Source organism: Aedes aegypti, chromosome 3 (genome assembly GCF_002204515.2).
Source record: "Aedes aegypti strain LVP_AGWG chromosome 3, AaegL5.0 Primary Assembly, whole genome shotgun sequence".
Classification (NCBI taxonomy): Eukaryota; Metazoa; Arthropoda; class Insecta; order Diptera; family Culicidae; genus Aedes; species Aedes aegypti.
The window spans coordinates 85717596-85742873 of record NC_035109.1 but is presented as its reverse complement, the minus strand read 5'-3'; positions in this window follow the sequence as shown (position 1 = coordinate 85742873).

Sequence of the window (25278 nt, the reverse complement as noted above, 5' to 3'; positions counted from 1 at the left end):
GCTGATTTCCATTTTAGTTGGGGATGTGCCTGGTTAACTCTGTATTTTGTTTTCCACTAACAGTTCATTGTCAAATGTGTGAATTTTCGTCAAGTAAATCAAATGTGTGGATTGCTCCGCTCAATATGACTCATCTGGGCATAAGATATTAACAAAAAATCGATCACAGAGCTCTAAGAGAATATCTCCCAATTCGATCCATATCATGCTCAGAAGATCGAAAGATGGGATGGAATGTAATGTCTGGTTTTCTCACTTAAATCAAAGAGTGTAGGCAAGAGGTTGCCTCGATTTGAAGTTCGGAAAATTCGTCTAAAGGTCTCAAGTCTAAAGCATTGAAATGATTGCTCTTTTCGATGTAATTATCAACATTAACCATTTCACCATCCCATAAATCGCATACCCTTAACCGGTGTGGGCGTTACTCTCGGGTGGGCGATGGGTGAGAGGCATTTCCAAAAAAGCAACATTGCTGCTCTGTAAAGGCCATTTGTTTCGAATCGATTTGCCTCCCGCGCACGTTTCGGATCGCATCAATTTGAATTTGTGACCTCAGTGAAATGTATTTTTATGTTTCGCGATAAAACTCCGGAAGAGGAGGTGGCCGCCGTTGTAAAGTGACGAATGGGTTTCCAAACAGGGTGTTGCCCATCACGTTCACGAGGCAGGCCAATATTGCAGCCATCGAAACATTAACGATTGTGTGCCATAAACTTTGTCGCTGAACATCGTTGTATGGCGCAAACAGACATGATTTACGACTTCTTTCCGGTTCACCACAATACATAACTCCATCTCGTTGTTCTTCGTTTGATTTAATCGCCAATATCAGCAATCATTCATCTTCTTCAGGCACTTAATTATCCCTTCTCAACTCGGCTAGCACCCTGGCGATTGTCAATTGCTGTCGAAGTTAGGGCAGTGTCATTTCCTTCCTTCCTTCCTTTTCATTGGCGTAGCTAGGATTTCCTTCAGGAAGGGGCGAAGGCCCTCAAAGATGAAAAATGCATACTGCTCACAAAATGCCGTAAAGAGCTGAATTGAGTTTATTTTCCGTTGCAACCCTCCTCCTGCCCTCTCTGACAACACCCACGTTCCCCTCTGAAATGACTTGAAAGCTCCGGCAAGACGGAAAGAGATAGTGTCACAGTAACAGCAACTCAAATTGGTGTCACTAATTTGATTTTATTGTTTTCGTTCGAAAGTGACAACGCTGACGTCTGCTCCTTCCGATGGACGGCTGGCTGGCTATTCAAACGTGTTACCGAACCTTCTATAAACAAGGTGGGGTGACTATTTCCTTCTGTTGATCTTATCGACAGCTTTTCGCGAGACGACCGACAGGCGGAGAGACGGAAGAACTTTCCATCTTATGGCTGCTCCTGACGGTGCTTCGGCGACGACATCAAAGGTCACAAATTTGTTTCTCCACGGATGCTTCTTTTTTCCGGTTTGTTAGCGGCGTCCCATCCTTATGAAAGAAGATGGAGTGAAGCACCTTCGAGAAAACTTAAGCTTCCCGATCTGGTTCGATGGAGATTTTTTACATGTTGCAGGAAGCAGTTGGATTTGATGATTGCTCCAAGTGTTGTTCCCTTATGAGAAGTGTGAAGAGAAAAGTTCGTGCATTTGGATATGGAATTGAAATTGAATAAAACAAATGAGGGAAAATATTTATAACATGATTAATTTTGTTCCCTGAAAGTTTAAAGATAATTGGTTGAACGTGGGAATCCTTTTTAAAGCATTAACCTCTCTACCAGCAGCAAAAGAAAAATTCAAATTTTGATAACTTTTTTGTTTCTCAATATTTTTGCACCATTTTTTCATAAGTTCTCAAAAAAAAATCTAGTTAAAGAATCTGTGTCGATATTAAACATTGGTGACCTGGTTTTTAAGATATTTAAATGTTCCTTGTGGGACCGACATTCTCCATATAAAATATCTTTGGCGGCCATTTTGTTTTAGACAGTTTATTAAAAAAATAAAATGTGGACTTTATAAAGGCTATTACTTGCCTTTATATAGTCCGCAGGAGCAACTCTGAAAAAATCATACAAATCAGTTGAGTATTCTTGGAGATATCTGAAAATTGCGATATGATGTTTTTGATGTTTTCAAGATCTTTATTCGACCATGGGCTGCGCATCCATTTATGATCTATTTATAATGTTCTCAGTCAAACCGATAAAATGAAAACGAAAGCAACATATTTTGTCAGGGCGAGGTTCGAATCAAGAACCTTTAGATTGAGTGCCCTGTACTTTACAACACTACCAATTTGCCGTGTTGAATTATGTGTGATACGAATGACTTGAAGCAATGCACACCGTTTAGTTTTGTCACTCTAGAATCGTACTTATCACTCCAGCAACCATGATTTGTCTTCTTGATATCTTATCTAAGCCAATTTATAAATTTCATGGCTTGTAAATCATGATTTGGGACCGTGTATGAATTGTTGGAGCAAGCATTGTTGGAATGCTCAAGAATTTCCTGGTGCAAATTCTACAGAAATTTCTCTAAATTCCTTTAAAAATCGCTAGAGAAAATTTTGGGCAAATTCTTGGAAAATTTTGTGGAGGATTATAGCGAAGGATTAGTAAAGGAGACCCTCAAAGTATTGCAGATAGAATCTCGGAAATGAACACTAAAAGAAGAGATCCTGAAGCATTTCTCGAGGAGTTTGAGAAGAAATTCCTGAAGAACGTATTAGTAAGTCTCTGAAAATGTTTCTTGAACCTTTAGACTTTAACTTTAGATTTCATTTTAAAGTGGCAAGGATGTGACTTAAGATACCATTTTAGTTAAAAAAAGGGAACTCTAGCAACCTGCCTTTTTAAAGAGACTTGTGTTAAAATTGTAACCAAGACTCTAAAAACACATCTGCAACAAAAAGCAAAAAGACTAGTATCACCCAAGTCGAAAGCGACTTTTCTCCAATGTTCCTATTTGCAATATAACATTTCTCCATTCCATATAACATTGATTCGAGGTTTAAGTTTTTGCAATTTATTAAATGCATCTCGAGATAGCATTAGACAAAGATGCACTTGGGTGGATAGAATCCATTTCACCTTGCCACTGTCGTTGAATTCCCTTCTTCCACCGAACAGGTTCAAGAAAAGCATTCAAATCTAAAAACATATTTTATTCTAGCTGATTTAGTTGAGCTTACCGAATTATTCACTAATCCATCAATTCTAAGTACCGAAGACGGGGTTGGTGGTCTAATGGCTATCGCTTCTGCTTTGCAAGCAGAAGGTCGTGGGTTAGAAGGCTCGTCCCTTTCACGTATTTGTAACACTCTTCCTAATAGCTGTCTTTCTCTATCTCTCTGCCTGCGTCATTATGGCGCAAACATCAACAGTTCTATCTATCGCTAGAATTTAACACAACGACTTAACCGCTTACCACAGTGGTATCCAATCGATCGAATACCTCATCCATCACTAACAAAACACTCCTACTTCCAAGGTAGCTGTGGGAAATGCAAGAGATTCTCCGGTTTTCTAGTAACAACGGCTAACTAATTAACTTTCTTCCTCTCCCCGGTGGACATAAGGACGTGGCCGGCGCCGTTATCAATCGAGAAATATCAAGGGTAGTGTTATTGTACATTGAAGATGGTAAACAAGCTAAAACCCAAGCTTCATCTGAGTGGTTCTCTGTGCACTATCACTACCCTGATTGATCACGGAGTAGCTACTACGAAGTGAATGTTCCATCAGTTGATCGTTTTTTTTTTTTTTTTTTTGACTGATCCATCAATTCTAAGTACCGCAATTCCTCAAGGATCAGGATCAGGACAGAACTTCAGAATCAGCTTTCAAACTACAACAAACTGCTTTGTTTCGACGTTTGGTGGTTTAGAATTGCTCCGGATGTGTTTGCGTACGTGGTAACACTTTTCCGCATACGAATCATATACCTACGAACAGGTTCGAACAAAAACAAGAATACCCTTTTCGAACGCCTTTGAATTGATTCGTTCGTAAGAAAGGCAAATACAGTCGTAAACCAGAATAAGTGTATATAATTTTACTGTTGGTATGATTATTAAGCAAGCGATCATCAATCAATTCCGGCTACGAAAAACGTTGCCGTTCATCTGCCTGCTACGAGCCTCAACGATTCGTTTGCGTGAAGGACTATCCCAAAAAATAGGCTTATGGTTGCTCACGCAATTTGCGCATACAAACTTTTTGGTATCTTCTTTCACAGGACAGACGTCCTTAGCGTGGGAATAACTTCCGCAAATCATGCATTTAGCATCCTTGCGGCAATGGTACTAAACATGTTACCACTTTTGGCACCAACTGCACTGAGTGGGGTTCTGGAAATTTCCTCCAGGTTTTTCGAAATTGAAATTATGTGTACCCGCAGAGAAATTGGTATAGGTAGCTCCAATCAAATTGTCAAAAATCTATAAATATTTGAACCTTCTGCCGCACTATGTACGAATGCAAAATGGAAATTTTTACAACGATAGACATTTAAAATTTAAAACTGTTGTGTGCTTTTTGAACTCTAAGCTGAGAAGCTGGTTCTGTCCCAGTAAGGACGTACAAACAAGAAAAACTAAGGATTTTTCTTATGAAGAGGTTTTCAAGTGATCTAAGCTTTTTGAACAGGTTACTTGACGATACTTTGTAAGCCGATTTCAAAAGGCACTCAGCCTGAGTCTAGTTCAACAACCACATTCGATCTGATTGCAATGTTACTAAAATGCTATCAATTCATTTCAAATAAATGTCATGGCCTTTTCATCAGGCTTCAATTGTTTTGACCAAACCCAAACCCAGAAAACGGAATCATTAAGGATTCAATTTCTGATAAGGTCAAACATGCAAGAACAAACAGCACCCTCATAACCATGGCCAAAGCCATCCCCGGCCAGCTTTTGGAAATTCTCCTAATGTCATCAAATTACTACCGATCCCGGGGTTTTGTGCACGTGGCATGTCTAATTTTACAGTTGTCCGATTCCAAAATTACCCATCTCAGTTTCAAATCCTATCACAAAGCTTCCTACAACTGGAGGACCGATTGAACGGTTTTCCTTTTCACCTGGGATCGAACTTGAGTGGCAGAGAGAGAGAGGGGAGGGGGTAGGAACGCAAAACCTCACCGAACAGCATTTACCGTAACGCTTGAGCGGTTCTTCTTTCCGGTTGGTGAATCAGACAGAGAATTGGGTGGCATTTACCGGTTGGATAGTAGGGTGCGGCTCATTTTTTCGAAATTTCTTTAAAACCAAAAGTTTGTGTTTTCTTCTGAACCAATATAATAATATATAGAGAGAGACACCCCAAGGTTTGAGGTAAAAATATTGAGATCTAGAAATGGCGCAAGCGACGGTTAAGTTAAGTTTACATATATGTGTTGTTCTTCATTTTCTTCTTCTTGGCATTACGTAGTCACTGGGACAGAGACTGCTTCTCAGCTTGGTGTTCTTATGAGCACTTCCACAGTTATTAACTGAGTGCTTTCTTTGCCCCAGTTGATATTTTCGCATTAGTATATCGAGTAGCAGGTACGATGATACTGGGATGATATGATACCAGGGAAGTCAAGGAAATTTGCATTACGAAAAGATCCTGAACCGACCGGGAATAGAACCCAGACACCTTCAGCATGGCTTTGCTTTGTAGCCGTGGACTCTAACCACTAGGCTAAGGAAGGCCCCATGCTCTTCAACAAATTTCGAAACATTGAACACTACTCTCTAAAAAGGGCGTTTGTACCAGTGATAGTGGCAATAGTAACGGGTTGAGGAATAAAAAATCGTCAGAAAATAACGGAAGCTCGTTTTCCATATCTGAAGACGTCATACGAAAGCTTTTCTAATCTGTTTTACGTGAAAAATAATCTTTGAATGATAAAATCAATGAATCTATTTAAAAAGCATTTCCTCCATTACTGGAACATGTTCCAGTAATAGTGGTATTTGCTAACGCCTGTTCCTATTGTTGGATATCAGGTCCGTTTATCTATGGTTGGATCGAATGTCCACTACCAATGTGGGCACTCATCGCGCTCCATCAATCGGCGAGCGGTCAGCTAACACATGGATTGGACTGATTTGCCTGTGTGAGACGATGTTCGCAAAATATATCAACCACATCTACACTACCCGTCATTAATACGGACTCACTGAAATAAGTATTGCAACACTCAGCTGAATAATGAATCACCCCCAAAAAGTTTAGCATCACCTCAAAATTAAGTTAATTCACATTACTATATCTCGAGATCCTTACGACTTGCAAAGAAGCGATCTTCAGCAAAGTTGTTCAGGGGATCAAGGACATCCGGAAAGCGAACAGTTTAGTTCGCGATTTTGCCGCTAGGTGGCGCTAGTGAGCATGTAAAATTGAGCATTTTGAACTAGTTCTAGCTTGTGATCCATAAGAGATAGAAAGTTCGGGTCTTCGGCGAAGTTGCTCAGGGGTTCAAGGACATCCGGAGAGGGAACAGTTTAGTTCGCAATTTTGCCGCTAGGTGGCGCTAGTGAGCATGTAAAATTGAGCATTTTGAACTAGTTCTAGCTTGTGATCCATAAGAGATAGAAAGTTGTTAAGAAGGCCAAGTACATCCGGAAGACAAACAGTTAGGTTGCAGGTTTCGCCGCTAGGTGGCGCTAGTGAGCATGCAAAATTGAGCATTTTGAACTAGTTCTAGCTTGTGATCCATAAGAGATAGAAAGTTCGGGTCTTCGGCGAAGTTGCTCAGGGGTTCAAGGACATCCGGAGAGGGAACAGTTTAGTTCGCAATTTTGCCGCTAGGTGGCGCTAGTGAGCATGTAAAATTGAGCATTTTGAACTAGTTCTAGCTTGTGATCCATAAGAGATAGAAAGTTCGGGTCTTCGGCGAAGTTGCTCAGGGGTTCAAGGACATCCGGAGAGGGAACAGTTTAGTTCGCAATTTTGCCGCTAGGTGGCGCTAGCGAGCATGTAAAATTGAGCATTTTGAACTAGTTCTAGCTTGTGATCCATAAGAGATAGAAAGTTGTTAAGAAGGCCAAGTACATCCGGAAGACAAACAGTTAGGTTGCAGGTTTCGCCGCTAGGTGGCGCTAGTGAGCATGCAAAATTGAGCATTTTGAACTAGTTCTAGCTTGTGATCCATAAGAGATAGAAAGTTCGGGTCTTCGGCGAAGTTGCTCAGGGGTTCAAGGACATCCGGAGAGGGAACAGTTTAGTTCGCAATTTTGCCGCTAGGTGGCGCTAGTGAGCATGTAAAATTGAGCATTTTGAACTAGTTCTAGCTTGTGATCCATAAGAGATAGAAAGTTCGGGTCTTCGGCGAAGTTGCTCAGGGGTTCAAGGACATCCGGAGAGGGAACAGTTTAGTTCGCAATTTTGCCGCTAGGTGGCGCTAGTGAGCATGTAAAATTGAGCATTTTGAACTAGTTCTAGCTTGTGATCCATAAGAGATAGAAAGTTCGGGTCTTCGGCGAAGTTGCTCAGGGGTTCAAGGACATCCGGAGAGGGAACAGTTTAGTTCGCAATTTTGCCGCTAGGTGGCGCTAGCGAGCATGTAAAATTGAGCATTTTGAACTAGTTCTAGCTTGTGATCCATAAGAGATAGAAAGTTGTTAAGAAGGCCAAGTACATCCGGAAGACAAACAGTTAGGTTGCAGGTTTCGCCGCTAGGTGGCGCTAGTGAGCATGCAAAATTGAGCATTTTGAACTAGTTCTAGCTTGTGATCCACATGAGATAGAAAGTTCGGGTCTTCGGCAAAGTTGTTCAGAAAGTCAAGGACATCCGGAAGACCGATAGTTTGGTTCGCGATTTTGCCGCTAGGTGGCGCTAGTGAGCATGTAAAACTCAGCATTTTGAACTAGTTCTAGCTTGCGAAAGTTCGAATCTTCGGTAAGTAAAGAACAGAAATAAAGTAAAGGACATCCAAATACAAAATTTTTTGGTTCCTAATTTTGCCACTAGGTTGCACTAGTACGCATATATAATTAAATATATGAAACAAGGGGCCCAGATAGCCGTAGTGGTAAACGTGCAGCTATTCAGCAAGACCAAGCTGAGGGTCGTGGGTTCGAATCCCACCGGTCGAGGATCTTTTCGGGTTGGAAATTTTCTCGACTTCCCAGGGCATAGAGTATCTTCGTACCTGCCACACGATATACACATGCAAAAATGGTCAATTGGCATAGAAAGCTTTCAGTTAATAACTGTGGAAGTGCTCATAAGAACACTAAGCTGAGAAGCAGGCTTTGTCCCAGTTGGGACGTTACGCCAGAAAGAAGAAGATATGAAACAAATTCTATCTTTCGAGCCAGATGAGATAGGAAGTTTGAGTCTTCGGTAAAGTTGTTCGGAAAGTCAAGGGCATCCAGGAAACAGTATACTCTGGAGGGATGACTGTACCTAAACATTATGAATTTGATAAGATAGAATTTCCAGAATGCTGTTCAGAAATCCTTTGACATTTGGAAGTTGAAGTGATTAGCGATGGAATCATATTAAATTAAATTGATTCAGTTCTGATCAAATGTATATTCAAGTGATATGATACATGATACATTCATATTCTAGTGATTCTGGTTTGACTTACTCCATGTGCGAGTGACTCAGTCAGGACTCATATTCATCATATTCAAATTATTCAAGTCAGAATCTCTCCATGGTTCAAGTTAGATTGACTTCATATCCAAGTGATTGATGTCTTATTCATTTTATATTCATGTCTTTCGGGTTTGATTCACTCTACAGTCGACTCTCCATAACTCGATATTCAAGGGACCATCGACTTATAGAATTATCGAGTTACACCAACGCAAAAAATCCCAAAATCGAAGAAACAAATTTCTGTATTTCCAATTCATACATGATTACTTCTGTAAGAAAGTAATAATATTTTGTTGATATTATTTTACAAACAAAAATCTATTTTTTTTTTACTTACATATTTTTTTTTATTTTAATGTTTTAAACATTTATTACAACTTGCAAGTATTTATTCACTTCCAGACAAGAATTAGTCCTAGTTTCCCAGTACAGGTCGGACTCGATTATCCGGAGACTCGATTATCCGGGATTTGATTATCCGGGATTCGATTATCCGGGATTCGATTATCCGGGATTCGATTATCCGGGATTCGATTATCCGGAATTTATTTTTTGATGTTCTTGTTTCTCAATTTTTATACATCGATCTGAGATAATTCGGTATTGCAATATACAATATGAATGGTTTTGCAGTTATGAACGTATTTAAGAAAACTGGTGCTTGAAAAAGTGTTATTTTTGTGTATGCTGATCAAACTTTTTTTTTTTCTTGTAAATATCCCTACTGTTCCTAGAAATAATTTCTGGCTACGCCTCCGCATCATATAAATAAAACAACAAAAAAAGATGATATTTAAGTTCTTTTATCGAATATTTCAATTTTTTTCTTAGTGATTTGATTATCCGGAAGATTTGATTATCCGGAGTGAAAAAAAAATCGATACTCCGGATAATCGAGTCCGACCTGTATAAGAAGGATTTTAAAATAGATATCGAGTTATGGAGGAAAATTTTCCTCTCACGTGACATCGACTAATGGAGATATCGAGTTATAGAAATATCGACTTATGGAGAGCACGAACTTTCTATCTCTTATGGATCACAAGCTAGAACTAGTTTAAAATGCTCAATTTTACATACTCACTTGCGCCACCTAGCGGCAAAATCGCGAACTAAACTGTTCCCTTTCCGTATGTCCTTGAACCCCTGAGCAACTTTGCCGAAGACCCGAACCTTCTATCTCTTATGGATCACAAGCTAGAACTAGTTCAAAAAGCTCAATTTTACATGCTCACTAGCGCCACTTAGCGGCAAAATCGCGAACTAAACTGTTCGCTTTCCGGATGTCCTTGAACCCCTGAGCAACTTTGCCGAAGACCCGAACTTTCTATCTCTTATGGATCACAAGCTAGAACTAGTTCAAAATGCTCAATTTTACATGCTCACTAGCGCCACCTAACGGAAAAATCGCGAACTAAACTGTTCGCTTTCCGGATGTCCTTGATCCCCTGAACAACTTTGCTGAAGATCGCTTCCTTGTAAGTCGTAAGGATTTCGAGATATAGTAATGTGAAATTACCTGTTTTGAGGTGATGCTAAACTTTTCAGGGTGATTCATTATTCAGCTGAGTGTTGCAATACTTATTTTAGTGAGTCCGTATTTATGACGGGTAGTGTACGTCAACTATGACCAGCATAGATGAGAGAGGGATCATTGCATGTTATACCTACACTGTTGGATTCGATCATACACTCTGTCCGAGGCAGTGTTGATCTATTTTCCATCATCATCGGGAGCGTAACCTTTACTCGGGCTGTCCTAGTTGTATCGCTGTTATTTTGTTGTGTTTCGTATTTTAAGTTCCAATTTAATAAATTAAGAATATCGGTAGTTTTAAGAATAAATTTGCAACTATCTTCGTCGCTCCAATAAACTAATGTGTTGAAGTGCACCAGTTAAACATCATATTTGGCAAAGCGAAGAAATTTCTAGTGCAAAGGGAACGACCTGATTGTTCCACAAATAGACCCACGAAAGAACAACACGGTGAAACTGAAATTCACGTCTGCTGTTTTTTGATGCTATCGAACACCTATAATAGTGGTTTACATTGATTTCCCATTGAAACCCACTATTATAGGAACGTCCCACTATTACTGGTGCAAAGGAGCAAAAAAGTTAAGGTTTTTAATTGTTTTCTACTATTTCCTTACTAATTTCCAAACAAATTTTATACACATTCCTATCAATTTAACAAGGGCCATGTAAGAAAAATAAACATAAAAATAAAAATTGCCTATGACACGCTTGAAACTGCACTACCACTATTATTGGTACACACACTATCACTGGATCAGCCACCCTATCGAACTAATTAAAAAATTATGCAACATCAAATTTATCTAAACCTATGATTAGTATTATTTAAGAGTAGATTTCTCAAAATAGTCCCTCATTTTCCCACAAAACAAAAATCCTGTTTGATGATAACTTCATGAGTTAGGTCTGTTCCACTTAGAATACGGTCGCTTCTTTTTAATTACTGAGGCGCCTCTAGTTCTCATAGCAAAAACTTATTCAATAATTAATTAGCTCTTTATTATGGGGAAATTCAGCCCGAGGCTGGTTCATCCCCGGAAAGAAAACTTATTAAAGCCATTTGATTCGGAAAGATTTTTGATTCGGTGGTTACAATTTCAAGAATAAACAAATTTGGAAAGATTATATAAAAGATAGAACGCGAAAGACGTTGAGTAATTCTGCCCACCTACGATGAAAATGCAACTTAATTGGAAGAAATTTTTGGTTTCAGGATCTTTCAGAAAAAAGTAAGCCTCACCCTAATGGACAACCCAGTAGTAGGTAACCGTACTTGACTGGGCACATTCCGGGCTGCAACTGGTCGGCATTGAAATATTCATGCTACGCTATTACACATGCTAAGCTGCTGTCCTGATTTGATGACAACATTTACGCTAAACTGGCTCGAACATAAATTATTCTATTCGGTGAGTGCATCCTTTCCCAGTCCCAGTACCATTCCCTGTGCTAGGAGCTACAAAGGCAGGGAGATTAGATTCGGGCTCAGTCAAGCGCGTGCGATGAAAACTGGTCACATCCGAAGCTACGAAAGCAGCACAGGGCTCTTCTTTGCAGCGGAATGGATGAATTTTGTGAACTGAAGTATTTATTGAGCTCATTATGCTATTTCAGTGTTTCAATGGACGAATTGTGTGAATTTCTGGAGATGGTTCCAACCGATTTTCATAGAATGATTTTGAATGCGCCCGAGGAACGTCCACCGGTAACAGCTTTATAATTACAGTGTAACAAAAGGATCAGTTGAGAAATTCGTTAAACTTATCAAGTTTGCGATCATGGAAAGTACTATAGGGTAGGATAGTGTACAACGTACTCCGGAACTGTGCGTACACATTTTTTCTGCTGATGGAAATTTTGAAACTATTTTTCGAACCTGTTAATCCCTTTACGATCCTTTGTAGGACCCATGCCTTTTATTACCTCGTTAGAAGTGGAAACGCTTCTTGAACACCATATTGAGAAGAACAACTTAGAAGTCGATTTTCAGTGCGCATCGTTCTTTCAAGAACAATCGGTTCGATGCCTTAGGCAAATTTTCCGAGCATCAAAATGAAGTAGCCTCTAGCCCAGATGCTTTGATTCAAGTGAGGAAACGAAGAGTGCCGCTATTCGTGGCCAGTTGCACAGAATTTGTAGGATTTATGCAGGAGATCTTGAATTCTATAAAGGCTATGAGGGTTTCCTTCCAAATCGCAAAGAAAGGAGATTGTTGCGTCTTTCCGGAAAGTCGTAATGATTGCGAATTTCCAACGGATTCCGCCAGGAATTCCTACCGGAATTTTTCAATGGTTTCCACTGGAATTTTCCAGTAATATTTCCAGGAGCTATTAAGGTATTCCAACAAAAATATGCAAGTTCATCCTTCGAGACGTATTTAGGAATTACTCAGGGAAATTTCCAGAGCTCCTCAAAGATTACTCCAGGATTTCCTCGGAGGTTACTCACGGTTGTCCTCAGAGATTCCTAAAGGAATTCTTCAAGGATTTCTCCAGGAATTCCCCAGGGATCTTCACAAGAATTCCCCAGAAATACCTCCAGAAATTTCCTTGGGATTTCTTCAAAAATTTCTTTAAGAATTTCACAGAAACTGCAGAGAAATGCTTTTGAAATTATTCCTGGAATGTCTCAGAGATTTTGATTTAATCAGAAATTCTCCATAGATTCTACAAGATATTTCTCAAGGTTTCCTTTTGGGATTTCTCAGGGATTCATCTAGAAAAAAAAACTATCCTCTTGATTCCTCCTGAAGTTTCTACGTAGTTCGTACAGGAATTCCCATGCGATACCTCAAGGATTTTTTCGGAGATTACCCCAAAATGTTTCCAGGATTTCCTCAGGGATTCACCCAATTCTTCCAGAATTTTCCAAGGCTCCAAGAATTCCTCAGGGATCTCTCTATGAATTTCCCGGGGATTTTTTTCAAGCGTTCCCCAGAGATTCCTCTAGGAAATCCCCAGAAATTTATCCAGGAATTCCTTCAGGGATCAAATTCTTTTACGATGATCGCAAGAGTGACGTATATGCCAACTTTTTTTATTTTAACGAATCGTAAGTTTGTATGTTTAGCAAAGTTGTAGCAAATGATCATAGAAACAACTTTGCTGAACAAACTTTTTCTCGGTTTTGCCTAAGAGCAGAGATAATTAAGTATTTTAATGAAAAATCGTTTTTTGTTCTTAAGTGTTTTATTTTTAGTTTTATTGGCCAATTATGTTCTACAAAGTTTTTAAACTTATTATTTGCTACAAATACATACCAAAGTTGTATTTCTTATGGTTTTCATGTTATTTGAGTTTTTAATCTTAAAATGAGCTATTTTGTATGCCTTGTATCTCAACTATGAGCACCTCAAAAAAAGATATCTTTCCAATAAATGACGTTGCAGTCTTTCAACTACCTGTGAACAAAATTTAGAGAAGATGATATTTTTCTATCTCGTTTAAAATCGATTTTACCAATAGACGATATGAGAAAAATCCATATTTATTGAATACTCATACATGTTCAACTCACAAAAGTCATGGCTACCTAAGCTTATCGAACCAAAGGTGACACGTGTATTTATGTACAAAGATAAAGTACATCGTTTTTCAGCTGTTTTCGATTAACTTGTCAATCACTCAACTCAGCAGTAAAAAAATCATGGATGAGTTGGCTCAACTTTTTGACTGATTGTCTCATTTTCAGTTTACTCACACACGGCAATAATTTCTTGTTAGTCTGGTAAAATTATAGTAATCCTTTTTAACGTAAACAACAACATTCGGGTTTCATGGGTACTTGACGGGTTTTGCGACTGAATCATTTTTTACAATTTGAGTTGATTGAGGGATTTTGCATCAAAATCTCATGCGTGAGATTTGCGAAGCAGATCTCTAACGAGTTTGCTCTCACGGGAGAGCGTATTGATTGAGATTTGAGTGTGAGTCTATCAACACTGATTCCGCTGAAAGCATTCAGGGATTGAATAGCGACACGTTTTTTCATGCCTCCCATTTAAGAGCGGATTAGTGCTCTCTCCACTCCGCGAATTTTTTGATTTTCGGTTTATCCCAATCGTTTGCGATTCGTCAGGATTGCGCTCACCCTAGTAGCGTTCGGCTGTCACTGAACATTCGGTTGCAGCAGATATTTTGCTATATTTTTCGGTAGCGTTCGGGTGAGTGAGTGAATATTCCCGTGCTTGCTCTAGGGTTTATTCATTGTAGTTACTTTCCTCTCTTTCTCTTCTTCCTAGACTAACTTTTGTGTGCGGTTTCCTATGTAATGGTTTTAGTGATTGCTAAGGTGTGCTTCTTTAGCGTCTGTCTCCGTGATCAGTATTTGTGTGTGGTAATAAGCAAGCTTTCTTTCTACTGAGTACCGTGTTCTGCATTATCGTCGTCGGCCAAGCCGCATCCCGCCAGACGAAAGTATTGCGCGTTTCGCTCCAAATTGGCTTCTCAAACTTCTGATTCAATTTGCACGTGGATGCAAATAATCTACGTAGGGATCGTCAATCCATTGAATGCTCCACAAGTGGCGGAGACTAGCATATTGGATCTTTCGCTCTGTCGGAGATGAACGTCTCCCCTTCGGAATTTCCCCCGACCCGGGACCATCAACGTTGACGCGTGGGGTCAAAAATGCGCTTGACGAGATAGGCGGTGTGCCGAGCAGGTCTTCTATCGCTATAAGAGATTCTACACAAAAGGCCGTTTGGCTTTTTCGACGCAATTAGATAATTAATTAATTCCACACAAAAGACGATTCAAATTACCTTCTTAACACAATATTTGCACACCAAAAAAAAACACCACACGTACCACCTATCGTTGACTTAGGTTACACGGAAAAGAACAAGAATTGAACAAAAGTTTCATCTTAAAGACTTCTCATGTTTACTAATCACATACCACAAAAAACACACCGTGACTTTAAGTACACTTAAGTACTAACTACGCGCAATCTCGCCTCTTCCACGATTCAAGCCAAAGTGAACGAGTAGAAGTCTCCGAAATCCTCAAATAGGGCTGAATTTTGCGGTCTTCGTGGCCGAAAGTGCGTCAAACTCCCTTAGCAGTTCACCGACCTTTCAAACAACCGACCTTTCCATTCTAATCAATCTCCCCATCGTTCTTGCCCAAAACTACATCCCTTTATTTCGCATAACTTCTAGATGGTCTTGTCTCGTTTTGTTTTATCTTCGCTTGCCGGTCATATAAAAAGAGAGAATAGTTCGGATTTGAACTTTGAACCACGAGCTTTTTCAGATTTGATGGCGGCGTTTGAACGATATTTATCATACTTTTGAAGGCAACTTGCATGCAAGTAATGCGGATTTCAGAATAATGCATGTCATTTAGAAGTGGTGATACTGAGTTTGCAAATATAGAGTGAACTTATGGATTTAGTAAATTATCAATGACATATCGTTTGAAATGCAAAAATAAATTAAACACGGTACAACACATTACATTGAAGGAAATATATAACTGTATAAGCAGGGATTGAATCCTGAGAAAATTGAGAGAATCTCTCACGTATCGCTCTCTGTAACTATCATAATATGCTGCACATTATGAAAGACTGTTTATCGTATACTGCTACAAGTTTGATCAGATTGGGGGGATAGTAGTGCATGATAAAACCCCTCTAAACATGCTCCAAGCCTGGGGGACACTGTTGCTATTGAAAGTTCGTGGATTGTTTATCGTGCCAGTAAAGAAAAATACCTACCCCCAACGGTAAACAAGCGAGAAAAACGGATTTTTATCATCGCTCTCTCGTATGGGGCTCTCGCTCGCTGCTTCCATTTATCAGACTTGTTACACCTTGCGATACAATGACGATCGTGGACCGCAACAGATGGGATGTTTTTCTTTGCTTGCTTTGATCGTGCTTCATTCTCAAATGAGAGCGAATTCTGCAACGCCTGTGTATAAGCAACAATGTTTAACTGTTTTCTAGCAGATAATAACATACATATAGCAGTTATTACTGAAATTTATATGAACCCTGGATACAAACCCTGATTGTTTATCATAATGATCGTCCGAATAGAGCATGTGGTGGAGTTGCTATCACCATACACACTTAGATTAAATTACTGTGGTCGGTAAAATTTTACTGGGTTTTGGAACTACCGAAAAAGTCAGTAAAATGAAAACTGTCGCCACGCGTAATTGAAAACCAAATTTCACCATGTTTTATTCTTTATCGATATATGATATAAAAAGAAAGCTCTCTGCAAAATTTCAGAAAAAAATCTCTGTTTTTTGATTTCTAACATTTTTTTTTATTTTACTGACTTTTTCGGTAGTTCCAAAACCCAATTATTTTTACCGAACAGATTGAGTGTGTACATATGCGTAAATCAACTTTTCAAGTGATTTGAAATCAAAATATTCTTTGGTTGTTTGTGTTAAAACAATACTTTCATAGCAACTGATTACATTCCTGTTACACTTCAATCATCCGATTAAGTGATTCTCAAACCTATCAGCTTATTTTTGGATCGACTGGAAAACATATGAAGCACATATTGATAGCAATCTACCATTACATTTTTTTACAAACATAAATTAATATTGACTATGCTCCCGAAACTTTAACAAATGTTATCATCGAAGCAACGGATATTGCAATACCGAAATGCCAAGTAAAATAAGAATCTGTTTATGTAGACGACGATCTGAACCTCTTATTCGATTTTTAAAACAACTGGATACGGCAATTTCGAAGTACACTAAGGTTTTTTTTACACGGTCCCCCGTGCCGTGCAAATAAAATCCACGTAAAAATGTGCTGATTTCGGAATCCGTGTAAAAATACCGAACCGTGTTAATTCTGGAATCCGTGTAAATAAGAAAAAAAGCCGTGTTAATTCCGAAATCCGTGTAAATAAGTAAAAAACCGTGTAAATTCCGTGCAAAAAAGTACCGTGTAAATTCCGAAAGGCGTGTAAAAAAAGCCGTGTAAAAAAACTTTAGAGTACTTATATTATAATGCTGGTGTTGCCTATCGCAGAACACCTAGATGAAAGAAAATCATAATGCTTATGAATGTACTAATGAAGGAATTGTAAGCAAATGTCATGTCCGGAACACTTCACTCTGATAGCTCATCTTGGACAATTCTCCCCTAAATGTAAGTCTGTTTGACAGCACCTGCAGGAGAATGAGCATTTTACTTGATAAAGCTTTTTGCATTTGCATTCCTTTGTTGCGAATAGATTAAATCTAATAGTTTAATTCTCTATTGTTTACAATGATCCTGTTTCATTCTGTACGGCATCATCCGAAGCGAAATTTTCACCTCCTAGCAGGATTACCGTAATAAATTCACTCGCTCCGATTCCGAGTAAATTATTCATCTAACAAACAGCAACTCGGCTGGTTCGATAGTTCCAAAGTTTATAACCAAATACCGATCGCATTTCAACGAGCAAGCTTCGTAAACAAGCTCACGCCCTGTCAATCCGATTTTATGGGCAAAAATGAATCATAAATTTGATACCGCTTCCAACATTTACGACTTCCAATGAATTTAATTCGTCGATGCCATTTCTGCCGGTGGATAACTGTTGACTCAATTCGATGCCAAAATTTTAGCTGAGTGACACTGTTGAATCATACCAAAGCTTATTTCGAAACCGGCGAGCTCCGGGTCCTTCATTCAGGTAACCTCGCTTCAATCTGCATATCCTAAATTCTTCGGTATCTGCCGTGTTTCTAGTACATTACCTCTACAGAGCTGGAGTCTACTGAATTACTGCGTTTTACTGCTGAGGAAAATGCTTACCGGACTACGTGTTGCTTTGCTCATCTTAATGACATCGTGCAGTTTGAGAGTTCAAGAGTGTACAAACTAAGCTTGAGGCTTGACATAACTTTTCAACAAGGAGAAACGCGAACAGGAGCTACTAGAGCTTTATGTATATTTTATAGTATACTACAAGAGTAGATTTATTTATTACCGTACTAGGATGTGTAGACACGATTTTAGGAAAAAAAATATCAAGCTCTTGTAATGTAGTACTCTTCGGGTTCAACGTAGTTTTATCAAGGTAACAAAAGCTTGTTTGAATGTGGAACTATTATTATACTTATCACTAGCACAATATTTTGTTATCATTAAAAACATTATAAGGATAGACGAGTCAAACTGACTTATCTCAAAGATACAATATGGAAACGAACAAAATTAAACTTGTTCAACCACGCTTTCCTCAACACTTCAAATTTTATAATGAAAAGCGTTTTCATCGCTCTAAGCTGATAGCTCAATGCGATGTTCTTCATAAATTCTGGATCATTATGCTAAACCAATTTTTCGTGGAAGGAAGTTCGCCATATCGTATCAAATTCACGGGAAGCATTCTCTCGGTCAGCATCCGTGAAACATTAACGAGTGGAAGCAAGGAAAAAATGCATAATAACTCTTCGCTCGCACATAATTAACCGAAAAAAAAACAGAGATAATGCGATAGCATAGGTACCAGATCAAACTTTTGCATATTGCATAATGTGCACAGTTTTGCTGTTGTTCATCTATCAGTGCATTATGGTTCAGAGAGCAGATTTACGAGGAGAGATGCATTTAGGGCTTCAGGTCGTTTTCACCGGCGATCAATTTGTTTTGGTCCAGTTCCTAAAATATAAACCATCAAAAATAGACTAATAATTGTGCACGTTTACCGCAGTTTGATCTAAATTCAAAGTCCAATCAGCTTTTCATTATTTTGGCAGCAGCTCTCCTATGTGATGTTGAAGCAAGTTAGTAACTTTTTGTTTCCGTCTGTAACAGTGTTTTTCTTCTCTCAGGCGTTACGTTCCGACTATGACTAAGCCTGTTTCTCAGTGGTTTCTTAAAAAACTTCATGAGTGAGTTTTCCAAAAGCTTCTCCAATAATTTCTCTTGGGATTTTTTCCTAAATATATTTCTGTGATATCTGCAAGGATCTTACCAGGAATTCCCCCAGGTATTTCTTCAGGAATGCCTACAGCGTATTTCCCAAGAATTTTCTAAAAGATTTCTTTAGTAATATGTCCAGAAATCCCAAGAACCCTCCAAAGTTTTCTCTAGGGATACTCTATGAATTCCTTCCATGGTTTTCTGAAAAGATTCCTTCTGGAATTTATCCAAAATGCCTCCAAGATTACTCAATGAATTTCTTCAAAAATCTATCCGTACGTTTGTCCCAGAACTTCCCAAGGGGGTACCTCCAAAAATTACTCCATAAGTGTCCCGAAAAGATGCCGCTATGAAATAATTTAGAGATTTTATCCAGAAAACCCTTCACATGTTCCTCCAGAGCTATTCATCGAGGGATTCCTCCAGGAATTTCTGCAAGAATTTCTCTTGGGTGTTCTCCAGAATTTTTCTAGAATTCTTTGAAGAGTTGCCCTAGGATTTCATCCAGAGATTTATTAAGAATTCTTTCAGAGATTTTTCCTATAATAACTTATTGAAGGATTCCCCCATGCATTCCTCAGGAGATTACTCTAAGGGTTTTTTTTAGGAATTTCTCAAGCAAAAGCTCCAATGATTTCTGTGGGGATTCCAAGAATTTCCCATGAGTTTTTATCAGGGATTCCTTCAGTAATTGTTACAGTGGTTTCCTATAAAAATGTTCAAGATTTTCGTTCAGGAATTTCTGATGGGATTCCCCCATGAATTCCATTAGAAAATCATCAACTATTGTTTCAGATATTCCTCATGGAATTCTCAAACGATTTCTCCAAGAGCACCTTCAGGCCTTTCTCTAGGATTTTTCAATGATTTTCCAGGTCCTAAAAAAACTTTCTGTCCCCAACAATGTTCAAGCGATTCTATTATAAATTTATCGCGGGCTTCTTCAAAGAAATCCTTCAGGAACCTCTCCACAAATTTCAATTCGAATTCCCACAGAGATCCTGATCGAGCAAATGGTAGGGTTTTGGCTCAATTTCCTGCGCGACATACTAGGCTTTTATGGAATTACATATTCGTTTACTGACTTAAACTTATTACACATAACAATAAACGTCTACAGTGTCCTACGTTGTGTTATAGGCTGAAAATATATCACAGTGATTTGCAGTGTGTTCATGTGGAGGTAGTGATGGAAGAGCTCTGCGCCAACTATGCATCCCGCAGAAGCGGCGGTTTGTCCGAACAGATCCTTTTTGGAACTTCTACAGATATTGCACTAGAAATTTCTCAAGAGATTTCTCCAAGAATTCTCACAAAAATTTCTCCAGGAATAACTCAAGAAATCACTTAAAAGATTTCTCTTGGAACTTCTAAAGGGATTCCTGCAAGAAACTCTCTTTGGATTTCTTGAGAGATATCTCCAGAAATTTATCAATGGATTCCTCCGAGAATTCCTCTAGGGATGCAACATAGTTATTCGGAAACTATAACTCTCCTCATGGCTCCTGGAGAAATTCATGGAGGAACTTCTGGATGTATTCCCCGTGAAATTCTAGGAGAAATTTCTAAAAATACCCCAGGATCAATTTCTAGAGAAATCCTTGGAAGAATTCACAAAGGAATTTTTAGAGGAATCTCTTAAAAAAAAATCATCGGGTAATTACCGGTGGAATTTCTGAAAAAAAAATCCATGGAATTATTCCTGGAGAAAGCAATCGAATTCAAATTATCTCAAGCATTCCTCGAAGAATCTGCCCAGAAATTATTTTAAAGATTTCGCCAGGAAACAATTTAGAGATTTTTCCAGAAATTGCTCCAGATGTTCGTTCTGAGATTCCTCTAGATATTTCTCGGGGGTTCTTGCAAAAATTATCTTCAGAATTCTTCCAGAAGCTCCTTCAAGGATTACTTTAGAAAATCCTCTAAAGATTTTCAGATATTACTCCGTATTTTTTTTTTTTCAATTACTGAAGACATTTTTGCAGAGATATATACACGAATTCTCCCTGGAGTTTCTCCTGGGTTTCCTAAAAAAAAATCTCCCTAGAAGCCGCAAGGAAATAATTCCCAATTTTTTTCACAAATTCTTCCAGTTGTTTCTAAAGCAATTTGACCAATTTTTCCTCAATGGATTCCTCCAGAAATTTCTGCAAAAATTTCTTCTGGGATTCCTCCAGAATTCCTCCAAGGATTTAATCTTCATTTTCTCCAATAATTTCTATTGCGATTTCCACGAAAAAAATTTTGGAATTCTCTCCAAGGATCACCCCAGATACTACACCCGAGACTTCTTCGAAAATACCTACAGGGTTTCTGCCAGGAATTTTCCAAAAGATTAATTGAGGAATTTTTCCAAAAACCTTCCATAGTTTTTTTTTTCCTGGGATTCCCTTCGAATTTCCAGGTGGAATCTCTCGATGAACATCTGAAGGAATTTCTGGAATATCTCGGAAGATTTCTGAGAAATCTCTTAACTGTGTCATGTTCGAAATATTTGGAATACTTCTGGAGGAATTTTTTGAGACTTCGAGGTTCCATGGAGAATCCCTGGAATTACTGGAAGAATTTCTGAAGAAATCAGTGGAGGAATCCCTGGAGGAATTTATTGAGAAAATCCAGAAGAAATTTCTAGAGAAAATTCAGAAAGTATCTCCGAGAAATCTCCAAAAAATTCTTAGAAAAATTCCTTGAGAAATTTCTGAGAGAATTTCCTAGGAAATTTCTGGAAGAATCCTTGTAAGTATTCCTGGAGGAATGTCTGGGGAGATCCCTGGAGAAATCTCGGAAAGAATTTTCGGAAGAATTCCCAGAAAAATTATTGGAGGAAATTTTGGAGAAGTCACTTGAAAAATTGCCTAAGTAACACTTTGAAATATTCCTGAAGCATTTCTTGTTAAAGTTTCTGGAGAAATTCCTGAATTCCTGGAAAAATCCTTGGAGAAATCTCTAGTAGAATTTGAGAGGGAGATTCTTGAGGAAACCATTAAGGAAACCCAGGAGAAATTCTTGCAGGAATTCCTAAAGGAATCCATTGAGTAACATTTGGTGGAATCACTGAAGGAACAAGTAGAAGATTTTCCGATATATTCTATGAACTATTTTCTAACGAAATCTTTGAAGAAGTTTTGGGGAGCATTTTGAGAGCAATTCCGGGATAAATCCTGGCACAATTCTAGATTATTTCTTGGAAATGTCATGGAAGAATCCATAGACAAACTATTGAAGGAATTACAAGGAAATATTTGGAGGAATTTCCTTGAAGAAACTCATGGAACAATTCTGAAGGTATTCCGCAAGAAATCCAGAACAGAATTTTGCAGAAACTTCGTAAAAACATGTAAAGGAATCCCAATTTCTGAAAAATTCAATAAATTATTTCCTAACGATATCCTGGGAGTAAATTCTGAACGGATTTGTTTTTTTTTTATCCGTGAAAGAATTCGAATTCGTTTGCTTTCTAAATTATTCCAAGGAATCTTCCAGAAATTCTTCCAGTTATTCCATCATGGATTTCTTAACAGATTTCTACAAAATTTTATGTAAAGATTCCTTTAGGAATCCTTCCTGTAATTTTTCTGAACAATCCTACAGGGATTCCTCCTGGGATTCTTTTGGGGATTCATCCAATAATTTCTCCAGAAGTATAAACAGGTATATAATAATTCCTCCAGAAGTATCAACAGGTATTTCTATGGGAGCCATGAGAATATTTTGGGCTTCTAAATTACTGGGTTGCATCCCAGTAAGAATAATCGAAGCTATTGGGGAATTCCTAAAAGTATCCCTTTAGAAATTCATAGAAAAATTCTTGGAGGAATCCCTTGGGCAGTTCCTGGAGAAATATTTTTATGAGTTGAAGAAATAATCTCTGTAGGAGTTCCTGAAAAAATCCAGAAAGATTTCTTAGAATAAACCCTTATGAATGTCTGAAGGAATCCCTTGAAATTCTGACATTTACCGTGTAGACACCTGTGAAGTAATTCTTGTAAAAGCTATGCAGGAATCCTAGAGAAAAGTTCTGATGGAGTTCTTGATGAGAAATTCTGGAAGTAATACCTAACAAAATGGCTGGATGAATTTCTGGAGGAATTATAGGAAAAATCACTTAAGGCGAAGTAGGCCGTCATTGAGAAGTCATCATTGTTGCTAAAACGAATGACGAGCTACTTAGCCTTAAGAAATTTTTAAAGGCATCCCATACAAAATGCCTGAAAACATCCTTTACAAAAATCCTGGAGAAATCCCTGAAAAAATCTCTAGAGATATTCCTGAAAAATTTCTTCGGAAATCCTTTGATGAATCCCTGAAGTTTCTGAAAAAACAAATGGAGGAATGCTTGGAGAAATCACTACAAAAATATTAGAGAAATTATTTTCTCAGGAGTTCCTTCAGAGATGATACAGGAACTTGTACAGTGTTCCCTCCAGGAATATCTCAAGGGGTTCCAGAAGAAATTTCTCCAGAGATTCCTCCAATATTTTCCCAAGGAATTCCTCCGGATATTTCTGCAGGAAAATCTCAAGCTGTTTTTTAATAAATTTCTCAAGGGATCTCTTGATGAACCCCTGAAACTGCTTGAGATTTTCAAGCTGAAATCTCGGGAGGAATTCCTCTGGAAATGATTGAAGGAATCCCTCCAGAAATTTTTTCTGGGGCCCCTCTAGATATTCCTTAAGGAAACACCGTAGGAGTTCCTGTAACATCTCTGAGGGAATTCCTAAAAAAGCTGCAGGAAAATTTCTGGAGTAACATTTACAAGAATATTTGAAGAAATTCTGTAGAAATCCTAGAGGAAATCTGGAGGAATTTTTTACCAGGAATTTTTAAGGGAACTTATTGGGAAACGCCTGCAGGTATCCTAGGAGGAACATCTAGAGGGATTTCAGAATAAAAATGTAATATTGTTTAAACTGCGGAATTCCTGAAAGAACCTCTTCATGAATACAGGGATTCCTTGGGCAATTTCTTAAGAAAACCCTGAAGGAAATTCGGAGAGAACCCCCGGAAAATTTTTTGAGGGTTCTTGGGTGATTCCTAGAAGAATCTTATATGCAATACATATTTTTTTCATAAAAAAAAAAATTACAATAGAAGGGAGAGCGTCAGAAAACCACAAAATGTTTTACGTAATCAATGGACAGTCATTTTGAGGATTTAATTGGGATATCCTTGGAGAATTATTTCCTTGCGGAATCTTTGAAGAAGTTTTTTTGGAAGGAATCACTAGATGTCCTGGGAAAATTCGTGTATAAAATTTATAAAGAGCTTTTAAAGTAATCCTTGCAAAAAGTTATAGACGAGTCCTCGTACAAATTATAAGAGAAATCCTTGGAGGAATTTCTAGAGTAACTCTGGTAGAGGAGTTCCTGGAAGAATTCTGAAGGTAGTCTGCGAGAAATCCAGAATACGTATTTGCGGGAACCCTTCAGAAACACCAAGAGGAATCCTAGGAGGAATCTCTCTAAAAATGTGTGAATTATTTTTAGACTAAATCTTTGAAATAACTTCTCGTCGGATTGTTCGTGGAATGCTTGAAGGCATTCTTGGAAGAATCCCTGAAAAATAAACTGAAGAAATTTCTTGTATTATAATAGGAAAAATCCAAAAAGAATGTCTGAACAATTTTTTCCATGAATTTCTGAATAAATACAAAACATCTAGAGCAGTCGTCACCAAACTGCGGCCTGTGTGGACCGCGAGACTTTGTTGAATATAGATGAGTTGTGGACAAAAGAATTATATTTCTTAAGTCCTTACAATCAAACACTACATGGCGAGATCTTGATATCACATTCTGCGCTACATCGTGCTCATCAAAGAAGGAATGTTATCTTGTTTATTTTTCATTCCATGAACAGTTCTGAATTTTGTCTGATAATCCTAACAGATAACAAGTCTCGAATTTTCCATACATCTTAAAATAAGCTTTTCCTGTCAAATAGCCCCTAACAGTGGCTGGAAAAGATTCCTTCCAAAAACTGAAAAAGCTAACATCCAGAAGCTGTAAAATCATTCTTCCAGAAGCTGGAAAAACTTACTTCCAGATGCTGGAAAGATTCCTTCCAGAAGCTGGAAAACCTTTCTCCAAGAATCTGGAAAAATTTCCTTCCAGACGCTGGAATAGCTTCCATTCAGAAGCTGGAAAAACTTCCTTCCAGAAGCTAGAAAAGCTTCCATCCAGAAGTTGTAAAAGCTTCCTTCCAGAATCTGGAAAAGCTTTCTCCAAGAATCTGAAAAAAAATCCTTTAAGA